We start from the raw sequence: 22,271 nt of genomic DNA, 5'->3' as shown, positions 1-22,271 counted from the left end.
ATAAAAGTTAGTGTCCAGGCTATCTCCTTGCTGTTTTTTGGGAAGTTTGGTCTGTTGCATAACATATGAAAGGGGTGAGTAAACAAGGAGATAATGGACAGCAGGCCAGGACAGAAGAGAAGCTGGATATCTGATAATAAAAACTAAGAACAAAGTTAAATATTTAAACATAACAAAAGCTTTTCTGATGAAGGGTCTAGGCCTGAAACATCAACTTTTGTGCTCCTAAGATGCTGCTTGGCCTGCTGTGTTCATCCAGGTCCGTTATGTCGGATTCTCCAGCATCTGCTGTTCCCATTATCTCAGAAAGGGGTTACCTGTTTTGTGTGGGGCTCCGTGGCAGACGAAACACTTCCCCTGTCATAATCCAAATCTTTGCAATTAGAGCTTTTCTTGAAGAGTACTGGGTAGTGATACACTGGAAGGAGCTGAACAGGATAGTTTATTTGTTAGAAGCCTGAGATTCAAATCAGTTGGGGTTCTGGAAATCGCGCAACATCAGAACAACGACTAGCTTCAAAGTACTGATATTTGTAGTTGAGATGGAAAACATAAGCAAGTGTACACCTGGAAGTTCCACAGTGAGAGAGATTGTGTTCCCTCTGTAGGTGTGAATAGAGAAGAGCAGTTATTATCACGCTGTCTGTAGACATCCCAGTCGGACAGAGATATATCTCACGAATCATGCAGATGCCCGAGTGAGCGAAAATGTAAGGACCACTCATTCACATTATTGCTGTCAATTATCCAAGAACGGCCAGTCCATAATTTATCTTCCATCATATTTCATCTTCTATTGACACTTTCTAATGGTAATTCTGTGATCCCGGTCCCAGAATAACACAGTGACATGAGCATTCTACTGCTGACTCTCAGTTTCATCAGCAAGTTCCTTGCCATTTATTCAAACTTCACTCTGTTTATTTATTTTAATTCCACAGCAACACCTCCCATGGTGCATTTGTGACTTTACTCAAACAATGTCTCTGTTCTGGCGGTGTGACAAACTAAAATGTTATGGTTTGCAATAAACAGACGGTATAATCTGACAGAATAAAACCTAGTGAGTAATATACTGAATGGGCACAATCCTGTCAAATTTCCTTCACTGTTTGGGGTGGCACGGTGGCTCAGAGGGTAGCACTGCAGCCTCACAGCGCCAGGGACCCGGGTTCAATTCCAGCCTCATAACTGTCTGTGTGTAGTTTGCACATTCTCCCCGTGTCTGCGTGGGTTTCCTCCCACAGTCCAAAGATGTGCAGGCTAGGTGGATCAGCCATGCTAAATTTCCCCTAGTGTTCAGGGGTGTGTGGGTGATAGGGGGATGGGTCTGGGTGGGATGATCCAAGGGGCAGTGTGGACTTGTTGGGCCTGTTTCCACGTTGTAGAAAATCTAATCTCATAACTGTTCGCTGAAAATCTTTGATTCTTTTACAAAGGGCAAAATAATGGTCTTTCTTCATGAAACAAATATATGAATTCTGGAGTTCACAGTCATTCGTATACAATGCACAGATTCCAACAGAATGGTTACAGGAGAGAAGGAGGCCATTCTGCACACCATGGCTCTGCTGCCTCCCTGAATGATTCATTCTTCAAGGATCAATTTTCCACAATCTCTCAAACTCTTCGCCTCCTTCCTGTACAGACATGAAGCTAACTCCATCCCATGGAGCTGGATTGACGCTGCCTCCACTGGGCTCCTAAGCTTAACATTCCTGATCCCATCCAATAGCAGCGGGAAATATTTTTTCTGCTTTCTGGAATGTTTTCATTCACTCATCGCCTCAAATCATTGTTCTCTGGTATTCAATATTTCTGTCAATTGGATTGTTTTCTCATGATTGCACTGTCTAAACGCCTCCCGGTTTTCAATACTTTGTTCAAATCTCCACTCAACCTCCACTTCTTCAATGAGCAGAATCGGAACTTTCATCTGTCAAGGTCACTGAAACCCTTCGTCCCTGCTCTCATTTTCATCAGTTGTGGTATTGTTGCTTCCGGGAGTATATGCCGCGATGTAATATTCACGGCACTTAAGAACATAATATTAAACATGTTTTATGACATTCGGTCCCAGGGAGCGAACATGCTGACCCATGTGTGAATCATACTGTCCTGGGCCAGGCCTGGAGGAACATCGATCTGGATTGAAGTGAATGGCTAAATGGAGTAGATTGTGGAAAAAAAACTTTCAACAGGGATGGTACAGGTTTAACAGGTAAAGAGTGAACTTTCTTGGAATGTAGCCAAGAATTGTGGCAGCTTGGGGAGATGGTAGAGTGGTTGTACTTGTAATGTACTGGTAGTCCTCGGGACGAGGCAAACACCCTGAGAGAGCTGGTGGGAGTTACGGCCCATTTGTAACTCCAGAACATTAAACTCATCCCCTTCAGTCCTGACTGTGAAGCCATTGCCTGTTGCAAAGGGAAAAAAGATCACAAATATATTTAGGGAAGGACTTGTGGTATTTTTATATAATGTAAAGCACAGCCCGTTGATAATCCTGTTTAACAATCTTTAAAACATTTATCACAAACTACTGGAGCAAAGTACATATTGGATGTGAGTTTGCTCGCTGAGCTGGAAGGTTCGTTTTCAGACGTTTCGTCAGCTTTATTTTAATTTGAAAAAATATACTTTATTCGTAAGATGTACAAAAAATAAAACATATTTATACACCTACCCAGTCATGCAAGCCGCTCCGGGTTACCCAGGGGGTACACACATCAACGTAAAGGAAAAAAGCAAAGAAGGAAAGAAAAAACAAAGCAAAGAAAATACCCCGGCAGTCGTCACCCCGCAGAGTCCCAGTTGGCCCCCTGACCAGTTGGGGAAGGCGCCAGCTGGGCCCAGTTACCAGATGGGGCCCTTTTTTCTATTCTGGACGAGGGGTTTCATACCGTGGTCTTTCCCCACCACGCCTTGGTGGCGGCTGCCCCAAGCTTTAGTGCGTCCCTCAGCACGTAGTCCTGGACCTTGGAGAGCACCAGTCTGCAACACTCGGTCGGGGTCAGTTCTTTCAGCTGGCAGACCAGCAAGTTGCGGGCAGACCAAAGAGCGTCTTTCACCGCTTTGATGGTCCTCCAGGCGCAGTTGACGTTGGTCTCGGTGTGTGTCCCAGGAAACAGCCCGTAGAGCAGGGAGTCCCGCGTCACGGAGCTGCTCGGGATAAACCTCGACAAATACCACTGCATCCCCCTCCAGACCTCCTGCGCATAGGCACACTCCAGAAGGAGGTGATCGACAGTCTCATCCCCCCGCAGCCACCTCGAGGGCAGCGTGCAGTGGCACAGAGATTCCGGGCATGCATAAAGGATCTCACTGGCAGAGCCCCTCTCACCGCCAGCCAAGCAATGTCCTTGTGCTTGTTTGAAAGTTCTGGCGATGAGGCATTCTGCCAAATGACTTTGGCAGTCTGCGTGGGGAACCACACGACGGGATCCACCCTCTCCTTTTCCCGAAGGATCCCGAGGATACTACGTGCTGACCACTGCCTGACGGTCCAACTACTTGGAGCATTCCGCGGCAACGAGGCCAGGCCCATCCTTCACAACACCGGGGACAGGTAGAACCTCAGTAAGTAGTGACACTTGGTGTTTGCGTACTGAGGATCTATGCACAGCTTGATGCAGCCGCACACAAAGGTAGCCGTCAGGGCGAGGGTGGCGTTCGGTACGCCCTTTCCCCCATTTCCCAGGTCTTTGTACATGGTGTCCCTGCGGACCCGGTCCATCCTCGACCCCCAAATGAAGTGGAAGATGGCCCGGGTGACCGCAGTGGCACAGGTCCAGGGAATAGGCCAGGCCTGCGCCACATACAACAGTACCGAAAGCCCCTCGCATCTGACAACCAGGTTCTTACCCGCGATGGAGAGGGACCGGAGCATCCACCTGCCCAGCTTCTGCTTCAATTTGGTGATACGCTCCTCCCAAGTCTTAGTGCACGCCCCAGCTCCACCAAACCAAACACCCAGCACCTTCAGGTAGTCTGTCCTGACGGTGAAGGGGACGACCCCGTTCCCGAAGAACATGTCCTCGCTCTTAACCCTATTGACTTTGGCACCCGAGGCCAGTTCAAACTGGCCGCAGATGTCCAACAGCCTACTCACCGACCGACGATCGGTGCAGAAGACAGCGACATCGTCCATGTGCAGGAAGGTGCCTGGGATAGTCACGCCCTTCAGGCTCACGTCCTTCCTGATGGATGCGGCGAACGGCTCCACACTGCACACGAACAAGGCAGGAGAGAGCGGGCAGCCCTGCCTGACTCCAGATCTAACAGGAAAACTGTCTGATTCCCACCCGTTGATCGAGACTGCGCTAACGATGTTGGCGTAGAGCAGCCGGATCCAATTGCGGATGCCCTCCCCGAACCCCAATTTGGAGAGAACGTCCCTCATGTCAGCATGAGAGACCCTGTCGAAGGCCTTTCCTGGTCCAGGCTGACGAGGCAGGTGTCCACCCGCCTGTCCTGTACGTAGGCGATCGTATCCCTGATGAGTGCGAGGCTCTCAGTGATCTTCCTGCCCGGCACAGCACAGGTTTGATCAGGGTGAATCACTGACTCCAGGACAGACCTGACCCGGTTGGCTATGACCTTGGCCAGGATTTTGTAGTCCATGTTCAATAGTGAAATGGGACGCCAATTTTTAATTTCTTCCCTCTCCCCCTTCCTCTTGTAAATGAGGGTGATGATGCCCTTCCTCATGGACTTGCACATTTCCCCTGCCCGAAGCGCACTATCGTACACCTCCAGCAGGTCCTGGCTGACCAGGCCCCACAGAGCGGAAGTCGTTGCTTCCGGGAGTCCTATTCCTCTCCAAGGACTTGAGGGCTCTGGTCAGCTCGTCCAGCGATATCAGCCGGTCCAGCCACTCCCTCGTGCCGTCGTCTAAGACCTCCGTGATAGACGACAGGAACGACTCGGAGGCCGTGCTGTCCGTGGGCTTCGTGTCGTACAGTCCGGCATAGAAGGATCTGCCGATCCTCAAAATGTCGGGGCGAGACGACGTCACCGAGCCGTCGCCCTCCTTCAGCCGGCTAAGCACAGAGCTCTCTTTGTGCACCTTCTGAAAGAAGAAACGCGAGCACGTCTCGTCCCGCTCCACGGAGCGGACCCTGGACCGTAAGATTATCCGGGAGGCCTCCGCGGCGAAGAGCAAGGCTTGCTGGCCCCTCACCTCACGGAGGTCCTCCGTAACATCGATCCCCATCAACTGCAGAAGAAGCAGGTTCTGCACCCTTTTCTGGAGTCGCGACAGCTTTCCCCGCCTCTCTCTCGCCTTCCGAACACCCTTGAGGACAAAGAACCTCTTGATGTTCTCCTTCACCGTCTCCCACCAGTTGCCCGGAGACTCAAAGAGGGGTTTCACAGTTCTCCAACCGGCGTACTCCCTCTTAAGCTCCTTGACGTTCTCTGGGGTCAACAGAGTCGTGTTGAACTTCCACGTCCCCTTTCCAGCCGGCTGGTCGTCCTGTAAGTGACAGTCGGGCAGCAGGAGGCAGTGGTCAGAAAGGAACACCGGCTCAACGCCGGTGGACCTGACCGAGAACGCCCGTGACACAAACAGGAAGTCTATCCTTGAGCGAATAGACCCGTCTGGCCGCAACCAGGTGTACCTCCGCTGCGCTCCGTCTGCAGGGGTGCTGAAGACGTCGAGCAGCTTGGTGTCCTTCACCGTGCCCATCAGGAATCTGGACGTGACGTCCAGTTGACTCCCCCCACCCGCTGTCCCCACGCCGGATCTTCCATCTGCATCGATGATGCAGTTGAAGTCTCCGCCTAGGATGACCGGCCTGGACGTAGCCAGCAGGGGTGGAAGCCGCTGCAGGACGGCCAACCGCTCACTCCGTACCGCTGGGGCGTACACGTGGATCAGCCTCAGGGGAGCGTTCCTGTAGGTGACGTCAGCCACTAGGAGGCGCCCCCCACCACCACCACCTGAACTTGAGAGATGGTGAAGTTGCGCCCCCGCAGCAGAATAGCCAGGCCCGAGGAGCAACAGTCATTGCCCCCTGACCAGATCGAAGGCCCACAGGTCCAGGCGCCGGACCATTTCCCGTACCTGCCGAGGTGCGGTATCCCGCACTCCTGCAGAAACAGGAGGTCCGCCTTGACAGTGGTCAGGTAGGCCAACGTGGACACACATCTCGCGGTTGACTTGACGCTGCGCACATTAATGCTCGCAACTCGTTCCCCCATTGTGGGCAGTGACCGCAGTACCCTCCCCAAGTCCAAGGTCCAGCCCCTCCATCTGTCCCTTCATGCCCATTGCCCGGGCTAACTGCTGGACGCTCTCCGGGCTCAGGAAACCATCCGTGCTGCCTTCCGGGTGGCATCTCCCCGTCAGGGGTGTGGAGGCAGGAGGGTCAGGCTCCGGGTCAGGCTGGGGACGTGCTGTTTCCTCCTTCCCGTCTGGAAGTTCCGGGGGGCCCTCCAGTGCCCCAGCGGCACTTGACTGGGTGTCGGAGGGAGCCTCAGAACGCCTCCCGTCACCTGGAAGCGGGGTACTACTTTCCTTCTCCCTCGAGATCTTTAACTTCTGCTTCGGGTGGGCCCTCTCCGAATCCCCTTCGTCAGAGGAGCTCTTATAGCCCCCCCTGTAGCTGCCTCTTCCCACCTGATGGTTGCGGTTCCTGGGCCCGTCGACGCACCTTCCTCCTCGCTTTCCGGACTGTTGTCCGCTCCCCTGGGTCGCCTGTTGCCGCCTCCATCGACTCCGGGTTGTCGGGGGGGTGGGGATCGGAGCCTGCAGGGGCGCTTTGCTGGCCTCAGGCCCATCCTGCGTGGCCTGGCCCTCTTGCTCATTAGTGGGGTCCTTGCTGGGCCCTGGTGCCTTCCTCTCCTCCGGGGGGGGGGGCTGGTCCCGCATTGCCCCTGCCGGTGGCTTGGGCGTAGGTGGTCCCCCGCTGCGGGCATGCCCTCTAGAGGTGGCCCGTTTCCCCGCAAAGGTTGCAGCTTCTCTCTTGTGGGCAATCCTTTGCAAGGTGTCCCTCCTCCCTGCAGTTCCTGCAGATGGTGGCTTTGCAGTCGGCCGCCACGTGACCTGACCTACCACAGGCAACGCAGACTTTAGGTTGCCCTGCATAGGTCAGGTAGCCCTTGCTCCCACTGATCGCGAAGCTGGACGGTGGGTGTACGACGTTCCCATCCGCGCCCATCCTCAGCGTCACCTTGACCTGCCTCTTACTCGTCCAGATGCCAAAGGGGTCCACGATGTCAGTTAGGTCCCCTTCCACCTTCACATACCTTCCGAGGAAGGTCAGGACATCAACTGCTGGCACATGCGGGTTGTACATGTGTACAGTCACCATACGGCTCCTCTGCGCTGGCATCACAAACAGTGGGACAGCGGTCAGTACAGAGAGGGGGCCCTCACCTCCTTCCTCCTTGAAAACCTCCAGGAAGCGCTCGCAAAGCTTGGCACTCCGGAAGGTCACATCGTAAAAACCTCCTCCGGGGAAATCCTGCAGGCAGTAAATGTCCGCAGCAGCAAACCCGCAACAGTCCAACAGGACCCTCTTCACGAAGAAGGTGCGGTCCACAGGTGCACCTTCATCCACCTTCTTTACAGAAACACGGATGGTGTTCCGGACCCCCTGACCTGGGGCACGAGCACTTGCCGCAGCCATCATTGCAGGTTGGCTGCTCCCCTGAACCAGCGTTCGGCCGAAGCCAGCATTAAGATCCACTGGTCACAAGGTTGCCGGCCAACCCAACGTCTTCCTTTCACCTCCAACACAGCACTCTCGTCCTCTCGGTCCACAAGAGAGTGGGTCTTTATTGTGTTCGAGATGTTAGCTGGTTCACTGAGCGTGAAGGTTTGTTCCCAGATGTTTCGTCACCATTCTAGGTAACATCAACAGTGAGCCTCCGACGAAGCGCTGGTGTTATGTCCCACTTTCTATTTATCTGGTTGGGTTGGTGATGTCATTTCCTTTTCTTTTTCTCAGGGGATGGTAGATTGGCTCCAGCTTAATGTGTTTGTTGATGGAGTTCCTGTTGGAATGCCATGCTTCTAGGAATTCTCGTGCATGTCTCTGTTTGGCTTGTCCTAGGATGGATGTGTTGTCCCAATCAAAGTGATGATGTTACTTAGAATGGTTGAGAGGTGACTTAATTGAGACACATAAAATAATCAGAGGGTTAGATACGGTGGATAGGGAGAGCCTTTTTCCCTGGTTGGTGACAGTGAGCATGAGGGGGCATAGCTTTAAATTAAGGGGTGAATGATATAGGACAAATGTCAGAGGTAGTTTCTTTAGTCAGAGAGTAGTAAGGGAATGGAACGCTTTGCCTGCAACGGTAGTCGATTCGCCAACTTTAAGTACATTTCAGTCGTCATTGGATGAGCATATGGACGTACATGGAATAGTGTAGGTTAGATGGGCTTCAGATCGGTATGACAGGTCGGCACAATATCGAGGGCCAAAGGACCTGTACTGTGCTGTAATGTTCTATGGCCTATGTTCTATGTGACTGAAGAGAGTCGACTGCTGTGACACAGAGGAGTGAAATGAAGCGTTGGAGGGGAATTGGATGCAGTGATGGAGAGGCGTGGAATGCAGTGATGGAGGGAAATGGGATTCAGTAATTGACAACATCAAGCTTCATTGACTGGGGTGAGTAGGACTTAGTGAATGATGGGAGTGGGAGGCAGTGTCTTAACTGAGTGTGAAATGATGATTTGAGATGTAGAGACCCAGTGAAACGGAATTTAATGATTGAGGTGATCGGCATGCGATGACAGAGGTGCGTGAGATATTGTAACTCGAGAGAGAGAACTCGCAGAATTATACAAAGCAGAAGTACCAAAGAGGCCACATGACCGATGAAACATGACAACCATCACAAGTCCCACTTACCCCGACTTGGCCCGTAGCCTCGGATAATATAACACTTCAAGTGCTGGACCACTACGTTTAAATGTTTTCAAGGTTGCCTTCCTGAAGTGACCTCTCAGCCAGTGCGCTCCAAACCTCAGTCGTGTCTGTGTGACTACGTTCTTACGTGAAAAACTTTCCAAGCCTTCTACTTTTCACTTGAAGATTACACCCCATTTTATTTTAGCTCCGATTAAGGGAAACAGCGCTTTCAAAAATATATTTCCACCCCCTGCCCATGTCCCTTCTCATCTCTATACCGCTGTCAGGGCAGGTTTGAACATTTTCCTCTCCAAGGAAATCAATGCAATCTTATCCAGCCTTTCTACACAGCTCCATTCCAAGCAAATTCCTGTTAAATATTCTGTGGTCAACCTCCACTGCAGTCAAATCTTCTTGTTGCTGTTCGCAGTCCTCCAACAATGTCCTAAACAGAGTCCTGAAACATGACCTCCTTGTGCGTTTGCACTGAAGGATGCCTGAGAAAGGGAACTATCCAATGTGCCTCATTCACCACTCTGTTCACCTGCCTTGCCACATTCAGGGGTCTGTGTACAAGCACCCCGGATTCCCTTCTTCCTCTCTGATTCCGAATGTCCGGCCATTCATTCAGTAATGTCTTGCATTCTTCCTCATTCCAAATTGCATCATCACATATATGTCAGGGTTAAATTTCATCTGGTTCTGACCCCAACATCTGGCAAACCATTCATATCCTCCTGTAGCCGAATACCTTCATCCTCACTGGGATTACTTGGCCAATGTTTGTGTAGTACATAAACTTAATAAAAATTCCCACCACACCACGCTCCAAAATATTCATCTCAACAGCTGCATTATTTACGAGTATCACAAAGTTGAAGTGATCCAGTATGACCACCGTGGTATCCGCAGCTGCCAGTTCCACAAACTGACCTCTGCTATAGCCGCCGCCCTCCAGTCATTCAGAAAAATCTGGAATCCAACTTGCCCAATTACCCCGGGTACCATGGATTTTACTTGTTTTTCCCTCATGTCCGATTTGGTATCTTGCTAAAGTAATTGTGGAAGTTTGTGTCAACGACGTGAACTGTTAAACACATTGTAACCTGTGGGAAATATTCCAACAGGTTTCTGAGGCATGACGTCGCTCTGGCAAGCCTCAGTGAATTCCATTTCAGATTTTGTTTCTCCAAAAGGACATTAATTGTATGCTTCACTTTTTATCCCCCAAGAGGTTTCGTGCCAATTAAATGAGGTCCCTGGTCTATATCTACCACATTACATGTGCAGTGTAAGCTGGTGCATTAGCTGTTCTCCAATCCTCTTGCACCGCTTCTGTGGCAGGAGACGATTGGAAAATTTGGCTGAGTCCCCTGTAATTACCTTCCAGACCAACCCAGGATGCATGCGAGTCGGACCTGAGTATTTGAGCTTTTGAATGCGCCAAACCCTCCAATGCCTCCTCGTTTCATACATCAATCTGATAAGGAACTTCACAGTCCATTTTCCCACATTCTGTGCTTTCATCGTCCTTCTCCCGAATAAAGTCATCTGTGAAGTATTCTTGTAGAATTCTACCAATGTGTTCCTGTTAAAGCACAGATTACTCTCTTTACCTCAATAGGACTGAATCTTTCAATGGATATTCAATTCCCCTTGACAGATTTGTAGAATATATTGGGATCCGCCTTTCTGTTGCTTGCCAGCGTTTCCTTATTCACCTGTTTGCTCTTTCAATTATTTTCTTGCTTTCCTGCATCAACATTCTTTGTGTCGGAAATGATTTTGCTTCCAGGAAATCTGTATCCAGGAATATCTATGTCCTTGTGATGATCCGGGAATATCTGTGCTCTGATTCAGTCCCCTTTCCCCCTGTGAAAGTATATGACTGACGCACAAAGTGCGAGTGTGGATCAGTTTCTGTGGAATGAATGAAGAAACTAATCATTTTCTAAACGCCCAAAATAGATTGAGGGGTGATAGATGTAGGACAGATGTCAGAGGTAGGTTCTTTACTCAGAGAGTAGTAAGGACGTGGAATGCCCTGCCTGCAACAGTTGTAGATTCGCCAACTTTAAGGGGATTTAAATGGTCTCTATATAAACATATAGATGGTAATGGAATATTGTGGGTTAGATGGGCTTCAGCTTGGCTTCACAGGTCGGCGCAACATCGAGGACTGAAGGTTCTGTACTGCGGTGTAGTGTTCAATGTTCTGTGTTCTGTGTCTGCAAACTAACCAACCAGTTCGGTGAGCGAACCACAACCCGAGCTACAAATCTCCTCAAGAACCTTCGAGAAACACAAACGCAGAAGGACACTCAACGGCATGGGCGAGCGTGCGTGCACAAACAGACATGGATATAAACAGATAGAAACAAACATACACAAAAAAGTATGCACACTCTTACTTATACAGAGAAAAACCGACCCACTCAGACATACATTAATACCAGTGACACTATCATGGAGTCTCACAGGGAAAACAGACACTTGCCAAGTGTGAAGCACAGATAAACGTGAAACACATTTGTGCGTTCACAAGCAAAGCTGCATCAGCGTGGACACATAAATATTGACCCACATATACAATTTCAAAAATAGTTATACAATCAAGCACGCACTTAGAAATGCAGAGACAAACAAAGAGAGGCGTACTCTTACATATGCAGATGCAGTTGCTAGTTACACACACACCAACACATACTAAGTGCATACACAGTCAAAGAAGAAGACAGTAGTACAGAGAGTTAGCATCGCAACAATGGGATTTATCAAATAAATACAAGGCTGATCACCGTTGAGCTGAATGGATTGACAGTAACAGATTGTGCAGGAGTAAACTGTGATGAGTCCCGAGAAATTCTCAGTCAGCGATTGGTGTTGGGAACATTGTTGTCTTCATTCCAGGACGTACTGTTTCAACCCATTCATTGAATGAGACACCTCAGGTGCAGAACACCTCCGCTCGGTTCGCAATAAACAACTGCACCACCCAGTCGCAATCCATTTCCACTCCCCCTCCCATTCTCTAGATGACATGTCCATCATGGGCCTCCTGCACTGCCACAATGATGCCACCCGAAGGTTGCAGGAACAGCAGCTCATATTCCGCCTGGGAACCCTGCAGCCATATGGTATCAATGTGGACTTCACCAGTTTCAAAATCTCCCCTTCCCCTACTGTATCCCTAAACCAGCCTAGTTCGTCCCCTCCCCCCACTGCACCACACAACCAGCCCAGCTCTTCCCCCCCACCCACTGCATCTCAAAACCAGTCCAACCTGTCTCTGCCTCCCTAACCGGTTCTTCCTCTCACCCATCCCTTCCTCCCGCACCAAGCCGCACCCCCAGCTACCTACTAACCTCATCCCACCTCCTTGACCTGTCCGTCTTCCCTGGACTGACCTATCCCCTCCCTACCACCCCACCTATACTCTCTCCACCTATCTTCTTTACTCTCCATCTTCGGTCCGCCTCCCCCTCTCTCCCTATTTATTCCAGCTCCCTCTCCCCATCCCCCTCTCTGATGAAGGGTCTAGGCCCGAAACGTCAGCTTTTGTGCTCCTGAGATGCTGCTTGGCCTGCTGTGTTCATCCAGCCTCACATTTTATGATCTTGGAATTCTCCAGCATCTGCAGTTCCCATTATCATTGAATGAGACAACTGTCAGTTCGAAGACGTGCATAAGAAAAGAATGAGGAAGATGTGGTCGCAATTTTAGCAACTTCCAATTGCTGGACGGTGTATCCTTACAGTTGGATCGAATCCTCTCCCCACCAGGCACGGCAAGAGCATGCGTCTTGACTCGTGTGACTGATTTGATGAGCAACTGCCAGCCAGCAGGAGGAGATCGGTATTTTGGGGAGCTGGATAACAAATCACTTGAGCGAGGTCGCTAACAGGTTAACATGCTGAGGAGAGATTCGGTTCTTATGTTTCTTCAATATTTGAACAATAGATCTAACAGGATATTTCAAAACGCCTCTCAGCTGTTCTCTGAATTTGGACTGCGTCACCGCATAAATAAAAGTATTTGTCCAACAATTTAAATTCTGCAGCATCACACCAACTTGTTGAAAGGTAATGACACTGTATAATCCCCGGGATCTCTTCCCGTTATGTTGTAGTATTTCACTTCTAATACATACACAGACCAAAGGAGGATGAAACTGCCAGATATGGTGAAAAACAAAATCACAGATTTCCTTCTTCCCTCCACCTCTGGGTCACTGCAATTCTCTCGGTTGCTTTGGCCCTTCAGTCCCTTACGGGCTCTGCTGGGCACTAAAATATGTCTGACTGTCCCAGCATTAATTAACAAAACCAAACTGAAGGGTAGGAAGGGAGTTGGAATCTTATCAAACCAGTCAAAACCCACCCAACCAGGATGAGAATAGTAGCTTGGCTTCGCAGAACCAGGTTACATTGTCCAAGGTTCGTATATAAAGTACAAAAGAATGTTTTTCAAACAAAGGAGAATGCAGATTGTTGCTAGAACCACACCTGCTGTTTTTGCAGGGCAATACCGTGTTTCCAGCTGCTGGCAACAAATGACAACAAAGCGATCAAAGGAGAACATGACGGTAAACCAGACAGAACAGTCTGTAGCTGCAGAAAGTGGGACAGCCATTAAACTACACATAGGCGTGATATCCAGGAAAGAAATTGGGAAATAATAAAAATTGCCGTGGATCAAGATGACTCCAGTGATGATGACATTAGGTCTACCATTGCCATGGCCACCAGGTAGCGAGTCGTGCAGGTGGAGAGGCCACACTTTCTGTAGGACATGATCACAATCCCCAGTAAATTCACTGAAGAAGACAGAACGAAAAGTGAATGAAGACACTTCCTAAAATTCATCAAAATCTGACATTCATCTTCTTCACTGAATGGACCATGCATTCGTGTGTGTGCCTGTGTGTGTCTGTGTATGTGTGTGTGTGTGTGTGTGTGTGTCTATGTATGTGTGTGCCTGTGTGTGTGTGTGTCTATGTATGTGTGTGTCTATGTGTGTGTGTGTCTATGTGTGTGTGTGTCTCTGTGTCTGTGTGTGTCTGTCTGTGTGTGTGTCTATGTATATGTGTGTCTGTGTGTGTGTGTCTATGTGTGTGTGTCTATGTGTGTGTGTGTCTGTCTGTGTGTGTGTGTCTATGTATGTGTGTGTCTCTGTGTCTGTGTGTGTGTGTGTCTATGTATGTGTGTGTCTATGTGTGTGTGTCTCTGTGTCTGTGTGTGTGTCTATGTATGTGTGTGTCTATGTGTGTGTGTCTCTGTGTCTGTGTGTGTGTGTGTCTATGTGTCTGTGTGTCTATGTATGTGTGTGTCTATGTGTGTGTGTGTCTATGTATGTCTGTGTCTGTGTGTGTGTGTCTATGTATGTGTGTGTCTATGTGTGCTTCATTTTCGGGAGGAGAGCGATAGCGAGACAGGGAGAGCACCAGGAGGCTGCCAGGAAGGTAAGGTTTTAAAAACTTACCGCCGGCGTCAGGGCCCTCCATTTCTGGTTGCAGCAGCAGGAGGAGCGGGTGCGTCGACCAGGGAGCTGCCGGGAAGGTGAGTCACTGTTTTAAAAACTTACCGTGAGTAGGCGGAGGTACGCTGAGCAGGAGCGGACACGGGACTGCTGAGTGAGTGAGGTCAGATATTTGTGTGGTTGCATGACCCGAAACACTACTCGGATAGTGCCTCCCACCCATCCTCCTCCTCGAAGCAAAAAAAAAGGTTCTGTGCGACAGAAGGTAACTAGTTTATTTTTTATTCTTTATTTTAAACAGTCTCTTTGGGAATTTAGAATAATGGGAACGGAGGTCAGGGCAGTTGAATGCTCCTCCTGCAGAATGTGGGAGCTAAGGGTCACCACTAGTGTCCCTGCTGACTACATCTGCGGGAAGTGCACCCAACTCCAGCTCCTTGAAAACCGCGTTAGGGAACTGGAGCTGGAGCTGGATGAACTTCGGATCATTCGGGAGGCAGAGGGGGCTATTGGGAGGAGTTACAGGGAGGTAGTCACTCCTCAGTACAAGAGAAAGGGAGAGGGGTTACAGTCAGGGGATGGAAAGGGACCCGGCAGGCAGTGCAGGGATCCCCTATGGCCATTCCCCTCAACAATAAGTATACCGTTTTGGATACTGTTGGGGGGGACGACTTACCAGGGGAAAGCAGCGGGGCACAGGTCTCTGGCACAGAGTCTGTCCCTGGTGCTCAGAAGGGAAGGAGGAAGAGAAGCAGAGCAGTAGTCATTGGGGACTCCATAGTTAGGGGGACAGATCGGAGGTTCTGTGGATACAAGAGAGATTCACGGTTGGTGTGTTGCCTCCCAGGTGCCAGGGTGCGTGATGTCTCTGGTCATGTTTTTGGCATCCTTAAGGGGGAGGGGGAGCAGCCCCAAGTCATGATCCACATTGGCACCAACAACATAGGTAGGAAGAGTGATGGGGATTTAGGCAGAAATTCAGGGAGCTAGGATGGAAGCTGAGAGCTAGGATGAACAGAGTTGTTGTCTCTGGTTTGTTGCCTGTGCCACCTGCTCGTGAGGCGAGGAATAGGGAGAGAGAGGAGTTGAACACGTGGCTACAGGGATGGTGCAGGAGGGAGGTTTTTGGATTCTTGGATAATTGGGGCTCTTTCTGGGGTAGGTGGGACCTCTACAAGCAGGATGGTCTTCACCTGAACCAGAGGGGTACCAATATCCTGGGGGGGGAATTTGCTAAGGCTATTCGGGTGAGTTTAACTAATTCAGCAGGGGGATGGGCACCAAAATTGTAGTTGGAGTATAGAAAAGGTTGAGAGTAGGGAGGTCTGAAATAAAGTTTCAGGGATGCAAGATGGCACCGGCAAGAAAGAAGTTGGTCTGAAGTGTGTCTACTTCAATGCCAGGAGCATCCGGAATAATGTGGGTGAACTTGCAGCATGGGTTAGTACCTGGGACTTCAATGTTGTGGCCATTTCGGAGACATGGATAGAGCAGGGACAGGAATGGTTGTTGCAGGTTCCGGGATTTAGATGTTTCAGTAAGAGCAGAAAAGACGGTAAAAGAGGGGAAGGTGTGGCATTGTTGGTCAAGGACAGTATTACAGTTGCAGAAAGGATGTTTGGAGACTCGTCAACTGAGGTAGTATGGGCTGAGGTTAGAAACAGAAAAGGAGAGGCCACCCTGTTGGGAGTTTTCTCTTGGCCTCCAAATCGTTCCAGATATGTAGACGAAAGGATAGCAAAGATGATTCTCGATAGGAGTGAGAGAGAGAGAGGGTAGTTGTCATGGGGGACTTCAACTTTCCAAATATTGACTGGGAACATTATAGTTCGAGTACTATAGGTGGGTCAGTTTTTGTCCAGTGTGTGCAGGAGGGCTTCCTGACACAGTATGTAGACAGGCCAACAAGGGGCGAAGCCAGGTTAGATTTGGTACTGGGTAATGAGCCCGGCCAGGTGTTAGATTTGGAAGTAGGTGAGCACTTTGGTGATAGCGATCACAATTCTGTTATGTTCACTTTAGTGATGGAAAGGGATAGGTGTATACCACTGGGCAAGAGTTATAGCTGGGGGAAAGGCAATTACGATGAGATTAGGCAAGATTTATGGAGCATCGGATGGGGAAGGAATCTGCAGGGGATGGGCACATTAGAAATGTGGAGCTCATTCAAGGAAAATCTCCTGTATATCCTAGATAAGTATGTACCTGTCAGGCAGGGAGGAAGTTGTAGAGCGCGGGATCTGTGGTTTACGAAGGAAGTGGAATCTCTGGTCAAGAGGAAGAAGAAGGCTTATGTTAGGATGAGATGTGAAGGCTCAGTTAGGGCGCTTGAGGGTTACAAGATAGCCAGGAAAGACCTAAAGAGAGAGCTCAGAAGAGCCAGGAGGAGACATGAGAAGTTGTTGGCGGATAGGATCAGGGTAAACCCTAAGGCTTTCTATAGGTATTTAAGGAATAAAAGAATGACGAGAGTAAGATTAGGGCCAATCAAGGATTGTAGTGGGAAGTTGTGTGTGGAGTCAGAAGAGATAGGGGAAGCACTAAATGAATATTTTTCGACAGTATTCATTCTAGAAAATGACAATGTTGTTGAGGAGAATACTGAGATACAGGCTACTAGACTAGGTGGGATTGAGGTTCACAAGGAAGAGGTATTTGAAATCCTACAAAGTGTGAAAATAGATAAGTCCCCTGGGCCGGATGGGATTTATCCTCGGATCCTCTGGGAAGCCAGGGAGGAGATTGCCGAGCCTTTGGTATTGATCTTTAACTCATCATTGTCTACAGGAATAGTGCCAGATGACTGGAGGATAGCAAATGTGGTTCTCCTGTTCAAGAAAGGGAGTAGAGTCAACCCTGGTAATTATAGACCAATGAGCCTCACTTCAGTTGTTGGTAAAGTGTTGGAAAAGGTTATAAGAGATAGGATTTATAATCATCTAGAAAATATTAATTTGATTAGGGGTAGTCAGCATGGTTTTGTGAAGGGTAGGTTGTGCCTCACAAACCTTATTGAGTTCTTTGAGAAGGTGACCAAACAGGTAGATGGGAGTAAACCGGTTGATGTGGTGTATATGGATTTCAGCAAGGCATTCGATAAGGTTTCCCACAACAGGCTGTTGTACAAAATGCGGAGGAATGGAATTGTGGGAGATACAGCAGCTTGGATCGGAAATTGGCTTGCTGAAAGAAGACAGAGGGTGGTGGTTGATGGGAAATGTTCATCCTGGAGTCCAGTTACTAGTGGTGTGCCGCAAGGGTCGGTGTTGGGTCCACTGCTGTTTGTCATTTTTATAAATGACCTGGATGAGGGCGTAGAAGGATGGGTTAGTAAATTTGCAGACGACACTAAGGTCAGTGGAGTTGTGGATAGTGACGAAGGATGCTGTAGGTTACAGAGAGACATAGATAAGCTGCAGAGCTGGGCTGAGAGGTGGCAAATGGAGTTTAATGCGGACAAGTGAGAGGTGATGCACTTTGGTAGGAGTAACCGGAATGCAAAGTACTGGGCTAATGGTAAGATTCTTGGTAGTGTAGATGAGCAGCGAGATCTCAGTCTCCATGAACACAGATCCTTGAAAGTTGCCACCCAGGTTGACAGGGCTGTTAAGAAGGCATACAGTGTTTTTGCTTTTATTAATAGATGGATCGAGTTCCAGAACCAAGAGGTTATGGTGAAGCTGTACAAAACTCTGGTGCGGCCGCACCTGGAGCATTGCGTACAGTTCTGGTCACTGCATTATAAGAAGGATGTGGAAGCTTTGGAAAGGGTGCAGAGGACATTTACTAGGATGTTGCCTGGTATGGAGGGAAGGTCTTACGAGGAAAGACTAAGGGACTTGAGGCTGTTTTCATTAGAGAGAAGAAGGTTGAGAGGTGTCTTAATTGAAACATATAAGATAATCAGAGGGTTAGATCGGGTGGATAGGGAGAGCCTTTTTCCTCGGATGGTGACGGTGAGAATGAGGGGGCATAGCTTTAAATTGAGGGGTGAAAGATATAGGACAGATGTCAGAGGCAGTTTCTTTACTCAGAGAGTAGTAAGGGTATGGAACGCTTTGCCTGCAACGGTAGATTTGCCAACTTTAGGTACATTTAAGTCGTCATTGGACAAGCATATGGACGTACACGGAATAGTGTTGGTTAGATGGGCTTCAGATTGGTACGGCAGGTTGGCACAACATTGAGGGCCGAAGGGCCTGTACTGTGCTGTAATATTCTATATGTTCTATGTTCTGTTTTGTCTCTGATTTACAGCATCTGAAGTTCTTTTTTTTTATTTGAGGAGGATCCCTGGTCAAACGTACAATGAGTTTGAAGGGATCAAACAAAGTGATTTTGACAGGTGGATAAAGTCATTGAAAATACATCAAATATATGATGCTCTTACAGAGTTAATTATTTTGGAGATCAGAAATGCACTTCCTGAAATACTGAGGCCTTATGTGTAAGGGTAGAAAGTTAAAACTGGAAGATTAGCAGCTGAAATGGTCAACAACTCTGAGTTGATTTTTAAATCAAAGTTTAACTTCTGATATCAATTTCAATATGTGAGGGATAAGGTCAAAAATCACACAACACTAGAGCATGATACAACTGGGTTTATTTGAAAGCACTACCTTTTGGAGTGTTGCTCCTTTTTTGAGTGCAGTGAGAGATGCATCAAGACAGTAAGTATTGAAGTAAAAATCAAAGGATCACACAACTGTTGCTGATGCATTGAAGGAAACTAAAATGGCTCGTTGACTCCCTCCTGTTAATTCCTTAATTGGGAAAGGAGATGCAGGTTTGGATCAATTAAAATGCAAATCCCAGAATTTCTTTCAAGCAACTGCTCCAAGATAGCTAAACATTTAATCAATGCATACGAAAGCTGACATATCAGGTCAGACATTTCAGTGTGAAGCCTTGTTTACAGTCTGCCTGTGTTTTAACCTGGAGGTAAACTGGTTTTAATTCCAAAGCAGGTGTTTATAAAATGCCCAATTGACCGACTGTACCTACAAACTGTGTGCTTTTTAAACAAAATAGAATGTATCTGCAAATTCAAATTTGCAAATCAGATTCACTCCATAGATGATTGTGTGTGTGTGAGAGAGAGGGGGTGTGTGTGTGTGTGTGTGTGAGAGAGAGAGAGGGTGTGTGTGTGAGAGGGTGTGTGTGTGTGTGTGTGTGTGTGTGTGTGTGTGTGTGTGTGTGAGAGAGAGAGAGGGTGTGTGTGTGTGTGTGTGTGTGAGAGAGAGAGAGGGTGTGTGTGTGTGTGTGTGTGAGAGAGAGAGAGGGTGTGTGTGTGAGAGGGTGTGTGTGTGTGTGTGTGTGTGTGTTTTGTGGGAGGGTGTGTGTGTGTGTGTGTGTGTGTGTGTGTGTGTGTGTGTGTGAGAGAGAGGGTGTGTGTGTGTGTGTGTGTGTTTTGTGGGAGGGTGTGTGTGTGTGTGTTTTGTGGGAGGGTGTGTGTGTGTGTGTTTTGTGGGAGGGTGTGTGTGTGTGTGTGTTTTGTGGGAGGGTGTGTGTGTGTGTTTTGTGGGAGGGTGTGTGTGTGTGTGTTTTGTGGGAGGGTGTGTGTGTGTGTGTTTTGTGGGAGGGTGTGTGTGTGTGTGTTTTGTGGGAGGGTGTGTGTGTGTGTGTGTTTTGTGGGAGGGTGTGTGTGTGTGTTTTGTGGGAGGGTGTGTGTGTGTGTTTTGTGGGAGGGTGTGTGTGTGTGTGTTTTGTGGGAGGGTGTGTGTGTGTGTGTTTTGTGTGTGTGCTTGTGTGAGTGAGTGTGTGTGTGTTTTGTGTGTGTGCGTGTGTGTGTGCGCGTGTGTGTGTGTTTGTGTGAGTGTGTGTGTGTGAGAGACAGAGTGTGTGTGTGTGTGTGTGTGTTTTGTGGGAGGGTGTGTGTGTGTGTGTTTTGTGTGTGTGCTTGTGTGAGTGAGTGTGTGTGTGTTTTGTGTGTGCGCGTGTGTGTGTGCGCGCGTGTGTGTGTTTGTGTGAGAGTGTGTGTGTGTGAGAGACAGAGTGTGTGTGTGTGTAGTTATGCGCGTGTGAGAGAGAGAGTGTATAGTGTGGTGCGATCACCAAAATGACCCCAAAATCATATCTGAGGCTGTCCTCCTGGGTACTGAACCCAACTATTAGCTTTTCCTTGGTGACTCTATTATTGTGTATCCCAAAGTCCACTTTTGAAGACATTTACTCGAAGATCCGAGGCTGAATGCCTTTGACTGCTGAATTGATGCCCCACTGACAGGGAACAGCCCACATCTAGTGATTGTTGCATGGTGTCCATTCATCTGTTACTGTAGCATGGTTACACCAATATCCTATGCTCCAGGGCATTCTTGCCTGCAGCTTATGAGATAGACAATGCTGTCTGTGCTACATGAGTATCTGCCGTGCATGTCTTGGGTGGTGTTCCCACGTGTGATGCTAATGCCCATGTTGAAGATCTAACATGACTTGCAGATGTTGCCATGGCAGGGTTCTGTGGTCTTGTGGTTGATGTTTTCCTGAAGACTGGGTAGTTTGCTGAGAAAAAAGTCTATTTAAGATTTGGCAGTTGTTTGAAGCTGAGACGTGGTGGCAAGCTGCTCATCATCATTGATAATGTTTTGAAATCTACGAAGAACATCATGCAGTTTCTGTGCTCCAGGAAAGTACTGAGCAATGAAGGGTACCCTACCAGACTTATCCCATATCTGTTTTCTGAGGAGGGCATAACGGTTTTTTGCTTTGGCCCATCAGAACTGACGATCAATGAATTGAGCATCATGTTCAATTCTTACGAGGTCACCCCTCAACATCTTCATGTGCCTGTCAGATTCTCATTTGAGCCGATTCTGTATACGCATAAGTTTTGTCTGTGGGGGATGGCTTTTTTTAAAATGCTTGAGGTGGAAGCTAGAGAAGTGCAGCATTGTGAAGTTATCTGTAGGCTTGCTGTAGAGTGAGGTATTGAGGTGTCTATCTCTGAATGACATGCATGTGTCCAAGCATGAGACTGATTCTAAAGAGTCATAGTAAGTCTGACGGTGGGATGAAACTTGTTGACATTACTTTGTAGTTGTCTAAGTGATTCATCACCATGAGTCCAAAGGAAGAAAATGTTGCCAATGTATCTGCTGTATAACATTGATTAGAGATCCTGCACAGCTAAAAAAAAACTTCTTCTAACACGTGCATGAACTTGTTGGCCCCCTGGGGTGCAAATCTGGTCACCATGGCTGTTCCATGCGCCTGAGTGAAGAATAAGTTGTCAGAGGAAAAGACATTGTCATCGATGACGAAACAGATTAGTTGTAGTTTGGCTTCGGGAAAATGGCAATTGTCATATTTATAGTGAGACTGTGGCAAAAATGCCGTCTCAGTGGGGGTGGAAGCGTCGGGCGCTGAAATACCTGTTGTGCTGAGGAATATTCCTCGTTTGACTGCTGTATGGGTGCTGAGTGTCTGTAAGAAATCTGTGGTGTTGTGACAGGAGCTAGGGGTTTATTGTACAATGGGTTTCAAGATGTCCTCGATGTCATCAGAGAGATTCTCACACAGGGTGCCATTACCTGATACAATATGTCGTCCAGGTCTGTTGGCTTTGTGAAAGGAGTAGAATCCCCTATGCGGGAGGTACGTGGGATGAGAGGGCATAAGGTACTCTGTAGGATTGATCAAAAGTCAAGATCAGTCTGTTGAGTTCACAAGTGTATTCTTGGTTGTTCAGCTGTTGGTACACTTCTTTTCAGTAGTCCGTTCAATTCTGTATGACGATGGCTCCTCCTTTGTCTGCTGGCTTGATAACAATGTTGCGATTGGTCTTGAGAACATGGATGATGATGCTGACAGCTTGAGCGTACATGTAGTGCCGAAGGCAATGCCAAGTTTTTCCAGTTTCTTGTTCTTGTTGTGCATGTAGGTGATGCAGTTCTGTTGCCTCGTTTGCTCGGTAGTATCTCGTAA

Source organism: Stegostoma tigrinum, chromosome 48, assembly GCF_030684315.1.
Source record: "Stegostoma tigrinum isolate sSteTig4 chromosome 48, sSteTig4.hap1, whole genome shotgun sequence".
Lineage (NCBI taxonomy): Eukaryota > Metazoa > Chordata > Chondrichthyes > Orectolobiformes > Stegostomatidae > Stegostoma > Stegostoma tigrinum.
This window is presented reverse-complemented; position numbering follows the sequence as displayed.